Below are 9,808 nucleotides of genomic sequence, written 5' to 3' on the forward strand. Positions count from 1 at the left end.
GCACTGTTAGAGACAGGATAATGGACTAGATGGACATCAAGTATGATCCAGTATGGCAAATCCTGTTTCCTAGAGAGTAGGGAGTGGCACTATAGGGGAGTAATTCAGCACATTAGGGACAAAATGCAAGAAAACACAAGAGATATTTGTGGGACAAGTAGACAAACATTAAACATGTTTTCTGATGTTTTATTGCTTCAAGGGTCCTTTCAAACCCTTTCCCAGAAACTTGTCAAGCTACTAAAGAAACATATTGAAAACAATGAAAAATTATATTGTCCAATTTAAACATATCTTATCACATTAAGGAGATTGATAGGATAATGTTTATGGCAAGGGCTCCTAAAGGACACATTAACAAAATGTAAACCTTGCATTTGTCTGATGATCTTACTATCCACGCTGAAAATGTATTTTAATTGGGCATCACAGCAACTCATGTGTCTTATGGTACCTGTTCGTGATAAACAGATCCACGGCATCCAGTATAATTTCAAACAAACTCCCTGCCCTGGAGGTAATTACCAGGAACCTCTCCAGCACAGGTCCTTAAAACTGAATGTGGCTTTTAGTATATACAGTTAACTTCATTCAAAGACAATATGAAGTGGTTCTTACTGTATGCCAGCCAAATTCTGCCTCAGTTTACACCCCATGGAACTCCATTCAGGACATGGATTTGTACAACAAGTAAGTCAGCACAGAGCCTGGCCCTGTATCTGTACTCAATCATTCAGATCTGCTGCATTAGGGAACTAATTTAAAATAAGCACTGGTGTTCCTAGACATGCCCCAGTGCAGCTTTAACACATTTTTAGCTTGAATCAGCAGAATGTCTGTAATGATTGTATGTTTGCAAGAGACTTCAAGATTGAGGTAGGGAGAAATGTTTTATCAGCAGAGTTTTATCCAAAGCGGGCAAAATTATTTTAAAAGCACCATTGGGAAATCTGCCTGCTTGTCTGTAGCATTTTATCTTTACTAACATAAGCAAGGGCTGATAATTGACCTTAATACTTTAAAAGAAAAGTTTCAGGTACATGCAGCCAAAGCCTAACTCAGACAAGTAGTCCCACAGAAAACAACAAGATTCCATATATTAATCAGGTGAGCAGGATCCTGATGTACTTATGGCCTACAGGGCCAATCTCACATTACACTGGTTTTGTCAGTGTGGCTGCATTGCTTTCTATCTGGTGTAAGAGAGTGGTGGTGTACTAATTTAGATGGAATATATAAGGGCCAAAGAGTTAAAGGTGTTAACATGAGCCTGTAACTGTCCAACATTGAACAGTGTTAAACAAGGTTTGGGGTATGATATACAGAGACCTCAGCCTGCTTAGTGCCAGGGCAAACAATTAAAAATCTTTTTTGCCTTCTATTAAAGACACAGAAAAGAAGGAAAAGCACTTAGAGCATTTGAAATGAGGTATTAAGTAAAGCTTTCATTTTAACAACACCCCCTGCTCCCTTTTCCTTCAGCTGAAGAGAATTTTAAGAAATAAACTCACCTTTATTGACAATCTTGTGGATGCTAATAACTGTCCTTTTTTGGGAAAAGAGAAGACTTCAGTTGAGATGGACTGGACCTCTTGTTGAATGCTGTCCCATTTCCCAGAAGGCAAAAGAAGACAAACACACTCAAGGGGAAAGAGAAGCACAGCAAAGAGAGAAAATATAGCTTCTATCTCTGGTATTAACTCTGACCGGCAACCTCACTGCTGGAAAAACAGAGGCACAACACATGGCTTTATTAGCCACTCTGAGACCTGGCACATGTGTATTAGCATCAGGCTGTTTAGGGCATTGCTTTTAATTACTTTTTGGTCAAAGGCTTACAGCAGTGTTGCAAAATATGCAGTCTTGGATGGCTGAGCCAGATTCTTACTAAACTCAGTAAAAAAGGGAGAGGAAAGAAAATAAATAACGTAGCAAAGAAAAAGGACACATAGGGGAGTGACAAGTTCTCACTGCTGGAAAAACAGAGGCACAATATCATCTGGCTCCCTTTCTTTGGCCTGATCTGGTCAGGAAATCTTTGGATCAGGCCGATAGTATAAATATTGGTATATTGTGCTAAAATTAGCAATATAGATTATTTTCTAGAATCTTCATGTTTTTAACTGAATATATTTTCATTGGGGATCTTGGCATACCACACAATTCTCTCTCATTGGGGTATATTCACATTTAAGATAAAAGGAAATTCAGGAGCCATTTAGAAACTTAGGCTGCTTATTCACTGATGGTAAAATTTTCAGAACGGCTTATCTGAGCAAGAAGTCTAAGTCCCAATGACTTACATCAATAAAGGTTTACAGCAGTGTTTCTCAACTGGCAGATCATGACCCGGTGGGGGGTTGGGGGGAGTGAGAATGGGTCATAAATGTAACTGAGGGCCATGAGATGTTGAAAATTTTATAACAATCTAAAGCTAAGAAAATCTCATTTCCCGCACATCCTTATCCTTCAAGGTGAAGTGTTCTCTCTCAACGTCTGAAATCACACCCACAAATTATATAGGCTTATTATAATTGATATACTTTTATAGTAAATGTAAAGGGATAAATTTTACTTCAAATAAGGGGTTGCCAAAATGAAAAATCGAGGGGTTGTCTGCACCAGTGGCCTGTAAATTCTAGTGCACTAGTGTGTTGCACACTAACTGGCTCATGAGGACCCTCCTGGCATGCACTAAAAGTGTTTTAGTGCCCAGTTTGAAATGGGACATTAACACACACTAAGAAACTTTTAGTGCATGCCAGAAGGGTCCTCATGGGCCAGTTAGTCCACAAGACGTTAACATACATTTGAATTTACATCCCTTTGCTGTGGACTAATGCACCACACAGAGAAGGCCTGAACACCCCCCCCCCCAGGTTTATAGGATTGAGAACTTAAATTTTGAATGACCCACTTAAATGTGGGATGCAATGTAAAATTTTCAAGAACTAAGTGACTCAGGCTTAGCTTCCTAAGTGCATTAGGCACTTTTGAAAACTTTACTCTGGATCTTTATTCAGAGGCCACTTGTTTAAGCCTTCAAATGAAACACAAGAAGTGAAAATGTGAAGTTCCTTTTTTCTATTTTTATTCAGAAATTTGAAACAGGTGTTACACTTGTTTATAACCCTGTATAGTGTTTGTTAAACTAAACTAATAAACCTAACCTTGGTCTAGCTGTGAAATATGTTAAACCACAAAGGAAAGAAATAGCTAGGTTTAAACATTTTTTCACACATTCAATAAGTCTTGGAATTATACATAGAATATAAATAAATACATGCGTGTGTAAAAGTGTAAAATGAACATTATTGACCTTATGAACATTTTAAAAAAAACCACATTGCAGGAATTTCTAATGATACAAACATTGGACAAAAAATAAATAAAAAAATGTATAATACAAATAAAATGGCATATATGGGGCATGCAATGCAGATTTTCATAGGGAAGAACCCAGGGAAAGAGTACTGTTTTAAATTCATTTCAATGTATGTTGACCAGGATCAATCCTAAGTAAAGGTGTGAGCTTCCAAAGAATTGCACTAGTGCACACACCTGTGCCCAAACAGATCATGGAGGGCACAATTTGATCGGCAGGAGCTTTATCACTGGTTATGATGCACAAGAAATAACCCAGCTTGACTCTTAGATCCCATGCTGAGTCTGAACAGCTGGCAGCTGGGGAAAAAAAATCTATTTACTTGTAAATGGAGCATGTTTGATACAGAACCCCGAGGGACACAAACAGGGAATCATATTATGGTCCTGGTCCCACAAATTTCCTCCCCCACCCCGCCCCCATAGAGTCACACTAAGGAAGAGGTTCAATGGATAAAGGTTGAGAGCAGCTTGTAGATAGGGAATAAACTGTGTAACACAGTCACAATGAACTTCTAATATCCATAGAGTATACCTCTGAAGCACCATGTTTTATAAAGTTATATACTGAAGTACATCAGAAGCTGATGCTTCCACAAATCTTTATAATTACAAAATATTTTGATAAAATCCTTTTTGTTATTTCTTCAGTGGATCAGGTTTAAATTGCAAAAACTCATTGTTGGTGATTTAACTTTCAAATAACAGTACAAAGGTAGGTGACTTCTGGGAGTGGTAGCGTTTCCTAAGACTTTGTTTTTGCAGCTTATTATTCAACCCCATCAAACAGGGCCAGTGAATGATTATAGAAAAAGTGGAATGTAATTTGTTAAAAGAATTGTCTGCAGTTTTGTTAGTTGCAAAAGTAGTTCTTTTAAACTAAGTGCAACTGTCACTACCAATTTGGTACTTGATAATAATTACCTATATAATTCAAATTAAAGTGATGTTGCTGTCTCCGTAAAATGGCACTAACAGGTACCTGCTAGAAAAATATCTCAAAGCAACAAAGAGATCTCTGTATAACTATGTCAAACAAGTTTAGATTCTAAATGAATCTTCTTTACTCAGCTCTGTGTATAGTAAAGACATTTGCTGAGTCTCTAGGGGCAAGGTGCAGGCATTGTGATCTTACAACACTTCTTTGTCAGGTGCTGCATACAACTACTAAAGTAAGAGCCATGTATCCATCTTCCATTTCAGTTACAACAGAACAACAAGGAGAGGGAAAAGAGAAAGATGAACGGACAGAGAAACTTCTACTTTCCTCCCTTATATGAGGCAAAAGTGTACAGCTTTGAATAATTAGCAGACAAACAGCTCATCCCGGTGAAAAGGAAGGAGGAGACAAAGACAATTACTTTAATTTATTCTGTACTGGTCCCACAGGTAGAGCTCCTATTAAAGTCAGGGGGAGATTCGTGCACACCATAGCTAGAAAAACAAGCAATATGTTAAAATGTACCTTGATATCAGCTAAGGGCGTTTTTTAGATTGAATACTAACAGTTATGAAATGGCAATGAGTACCCTAAAAGGTAGTGAAGTTAACACTGCTGAGTTTTGTGCATATATTTACATCCAGCATTCTGTCACTGAGGACAAATTTAAAAAGGAGGAGCCAGTGTTAATGAAGATGTGATAGAAAACCATTAGTTTATGCTATTGCTTTTTGGCAGTGGCTCAGGGAAACTTTTCACAGCTGCTTTGGCATCACCGATGGACAGGATTCAGACTGGAACAAAAATGTGTGGTAGTAGTTTACTGAACTATGCCCACAATCCAGAGCAGCTGAAATACCTAGAATACCTGGCTTCAGAGTTTAACATTCCACTGACAGTAGTTGGTAAAAAAAGCTTCAGCTTGGAAAAAAGACAACTAAAGGGGGATATGATAGAGGTCTATAAAATCATGACTGGGGTGTAGAAAGTAAATAAGGAAGTGTTATTTACTCCTTCTCATAACACAACTAGGGGTCACCAAATGAAATTAATAGGCAGCTGGTTTAAAACAAACAAAAGGAAGTATTTCTTCATACAACCCACAGTCAACCTTGCTAGAGGATGTTGTAAATGCCAAGACTATAACAGGGTTCAAAAAAGAACTAGATAAATTCATGGAGGATAGGTCCATCAATGGCTATTAGCCAGGATGGGCAGGGATGGCATTCCTCTCCTCTGTTTGCCTGAAGCTGGGAATGGGCGACAGGGAATGGATCACTTGATGATTACCTGTTCCGTTCATTCCCTCTACGCCACCTGGCATTGGCCACTGTTGGAAGACAGGATACTGGGCTAGATGGATGTTTGGTCTGACCCAGGATGGCCGTTCTTATGTAATTCCATTTCTCTGAGTTGAGAGTGAGTCTACAATCAAAAACTACATACCGATTCAGTTCTCGTTCAGAAAGTTATCTTTGTCACTTAATTCTTTACAAAGAAACTGATGGGGCCACCACACTGCCTATAGAATGTATTACTGAGCAGTAGCTCAATCCTACCCCTGGATGATATGCCAACAAGGAATTAAATTAAAATAAACATGCTAATTTCAAGCTTCATTAGAGATATGGGCTGTGTGTGAAGTATTCTTCCAAATCAAGTTTTCCATCTGGCAAATACCCTCTTCGCTGTTTGGAAATAAACATCGGAGAAGAACGAACTTTGGACTATTTTAAATTACTCAACACATTGACCAAAATTATGCTCTGATAAATCCATGTAAATCCATCTATGTAAATCCAGGACATCGCTATTCAAAACACCAATGCAATATAAATGGAGGAATGAGCAGAAGTTGGCCAATTCTCTCTAAAAGTAGAATTCTAGCTCAAACGGAAACTGAATAGAAGATATAATATTCTCCTATTAAGAGTTATGGAAACATCGCTGGTTACTATTATAGGCTCAGTATCTAGAGGGTGCTATAGTCAATGACATTTGGTGGTGCTCAACACCTCACAGCATTAGCTCTTTAAGCAGTTGATATTGTACACAGGTTTGAAAATGTAATGCCTTCAATAATATACTGCAGCTGGAAGCCTGCTTCCCAGCCTTGGTAGACACAGCTATGCTACCGCCACTCCCACTAGGATGCTAAAAACAACAGTATGGACGTTGCGGCATGGGCATCAGCTCGGAATAGCCACCCGAGCTTGGACCCGGGGGATTGGGCAGGTTTGGACTTGGGTGGCTAGCCTAAGCTGCTGCTAGTGCTACAGTGTCCATACTGCTATTTTTAGTGCACTAGCTCGAGTGGAGCTAGTGCAAGTCTGCCTGGGCAAGAAGGCTCGCTCCTAGCAGCAATGTAGACATACCTTACATATGCCCCCAATCCTGTGACTGGATCTATGGCAGCAGACGCACAGGCCCTGCGCAGAACCTCAGTGACTTCAGTGGGGTTCTGTACACACGAATCATCTTGTGATGTTATTATTAAACTGCAATTCTTAAAATGCTTCCAAAAAGGCATGTTTTCAGAGTACACTTCTTTAATAAAAATATTAAGACTTTCAGAAAAAGAAACACTCTGGACTTAAACCTGTTCTCCTATCAATGGTGTTTTTGCCATCGACAACAAAAGGAGCAGAACTGTGTCACTTCAAAGTGCTTATATAGACACACATTAAATACAGGAGACTATACATACTGAATAAATAGTCAGATCTACATAACATTTCAACACATTGCCAAAATAATGCTGTTAAAGTGAAGAGGCTTTATTATTAATTAGTATTATTATTATAGATTTTGGCTGCAGTTATTAAAAATATATTTACCTGAAAGGAAGGAACTCCAAGTATATCATTTTACAAACAAATAATTTAAAATACTGCAATAAGCAACAGAAACTATTGCTTTTTTTGTTTATACATTTTTGGCATAAAACATTGCCATACCATTACAGAATTATAAAATATATTTTTATAGTACCTTACAAATCCAGAAACTGGTTACCACTTCTACCACATACATATGGTATTGGTACTAACAAACATGCACAGCATTCTGTAATTTAACACTGCAAAGGAATACAGAGTACAGATCACACCCACACATTAAAAATGACATGTTGCCATTTCATGTTACAAGTAAAAATATGGGGTTTTTTTGGTTTGTTTTTTTTTACAATTACTGCACTTTTTCCTGAAATACATTTTAATAACCACGTACACAATAAGTCCAAATTTTACCAGTGCATAAGTACATCCAACCATCTGTCACTGAACTTAAACTTCAGAAAGAGCGAACAACTAGGAAGTTAGTTAAGTCCCAAGAAAGGAATAACCAATGACTAGCAAACATGTCCTGAGCAGGTCCCTCCAAAAATAAGTGCTAAAACTTTATTTACTACAAAGACAATAAATTTCACATAATTAACTACAGTAGTAAACACATTCAGTGTAGTCTAGTTAATGGATATGCTTCCAAATTTATAAGCATGTTAGAATAAAAAGTGCTGAGTTCCCTAGGGAATAAGAGACTATTTACCCACTCTTCTATTCAGCCATTTACAGCAAAAACCTTTATGCTTTCTAAAACAAATGTGGAAGCGATTATAAATGTTAAACCACAGGGGTCTTAATTTAATTGATTTCCATATGATTTTGAATTACATTTTTCAGACTGCATCAGGTTAGAACTTATTTTCATCAGACGTATCAAAGATAAAGCAGGTTTTTTTAAAAAGAGTATATTGTATCTTTCCCATGGTCTTTGATACTTAGGATTTGAGTTGTACAACTAACATCTGATGTGAGAAAAAATGGTTTGTAGGATAATGTGGTGCCCAAGAGAGACTGATCACAGAGAGAGAGTTCAAAATTACACTGCACTGTTGTATTTAGTTAGATGTTAGTAGCTAAGCCACCCTCATTTTGCAGCACATCCATCATAAAGTAGTGATACATTATCACAAATTAATGGGCAGATTGGGCACTGGTTTTCATGGTTCAAAAGGGGGAGAGAAGGGGTTTTGAGCATCTTGTTAAGTACACAAAGAGGCACGGTGAACCTGTCAGTCTGCATCCTGCACAAAATCCTCTCCATATACACACTCTCCTGACCCAATTCCTCTTCTCAAATTGTACCATTATACATAAGAAGAGGATGAGGTAGTATGGGGGCAGAGTGAGGTGGCTATTAATGGGCCTTGTTGGCCCATTCTTGACCCTCAACATCCAGCATTCAGCAACTAGATTGGGTAAAATAGTTACTTCTGTGCAGCTGCAATAGCAAGGGCAGATATGTACTAGGACAGTCACCACTATTACCTAAATTGGGGACTACGCTTGTCACATGCTCAGGATTGTATCTTTGCCTTCTACACTGTCACAACTCTACACCCTCTTCCGACCCCTAATTTTTGACCTAAGAGAGATCTGACATTGGTTTAAATAGTCCCATAGTGCCACCACTACTATTCTCTCCTAACATAAATCTTACCTCTTTGGGCTTTGTGCTAGGATTAGACTTTGCCTTTGAATAATTACTTTTACACCATTACACAAATAAAATTATGAATTTTGTTCTGAAGATGGAATTTTATTTTTAATACTTCACTCACTAAACACTGTATTTTGAAACAGTTCTGTAATTATTTATTCACCAGAGGCAAATCATCCTTTTTTGGCTGACAAGTAAAATATCCTTACTGTCATCATCACGATAAGGACAAATGAATACATTTGTACTGGGTGGGCAAGTTTTCATTACAATTTATCAAGGTTGTTGTACACTAAAGTTAAGGTGACTAACATTCACTTTACCCACTATATTCTTTTAATGTATTTGTTAGAGTACAGTGGCAGGTTCTGAGTTAGTAAATGATATCATAGGTCAAAGTGTATAACCCACAAATTGCTTTCCATTTATTTAATGGGGAAAGTTACTGGCAGATTGCTGCTTTCCTAATGTAAACCAGGTAAACGTAGCAGTTGTCAATGAAATTCAAAATTATATTTTTCATACTTCTGACAAACATGCACAATAAAATTATGTTTTTCACTTGAACAGAAAAAAGTCTAGTCCATTAAATCTTACTATAATTTATTATTCATTTTCCAGCGGGAAAAAAAGTAATAATTTCCATTGTAATGAGAATAAAGGATTTTTGTAGCTTCTAAATGGCAATATTGTCAAGTTTTATCAAGTTTTGATTAAGAGATGCTATTGCATTTTTTAAAAATCAGTGTAAAATGGTTTTAGGTAAAATTCATTAAAAAAGCAAATTTTTTCTGTTTTCACTTTTCCCCCAAATTAAAGTTAAAGTTGGTATGTTGCACACACACAAAACAAGGCTGTAAGCATGTGATCAGTCTTTTAGAGGCAAACCAGCATTTCCTCTAGCCACATTTATAAATGTATGCATGCTATAATGTAAATTTACGTGCAGCTTAAAAAAAAAACAAACAAACAAACCCCCAA

The sequence above is a fragment of the Eretmochelys imbricata genome, chromosome 3, assembly GCF_965152235.1.
Source record: "Eretmochelys imbricata isolate rEreImb1 chromosome 3, rEreImb1.hap1, whole genome shotgun sequence".
In the NCBI taxonomy this organism is placed as follows: Eukaryota; Metazoa; Chordata; order Testudines; family Cheloniidae; genus Eretmochelys; species Eretmochelys imbricata.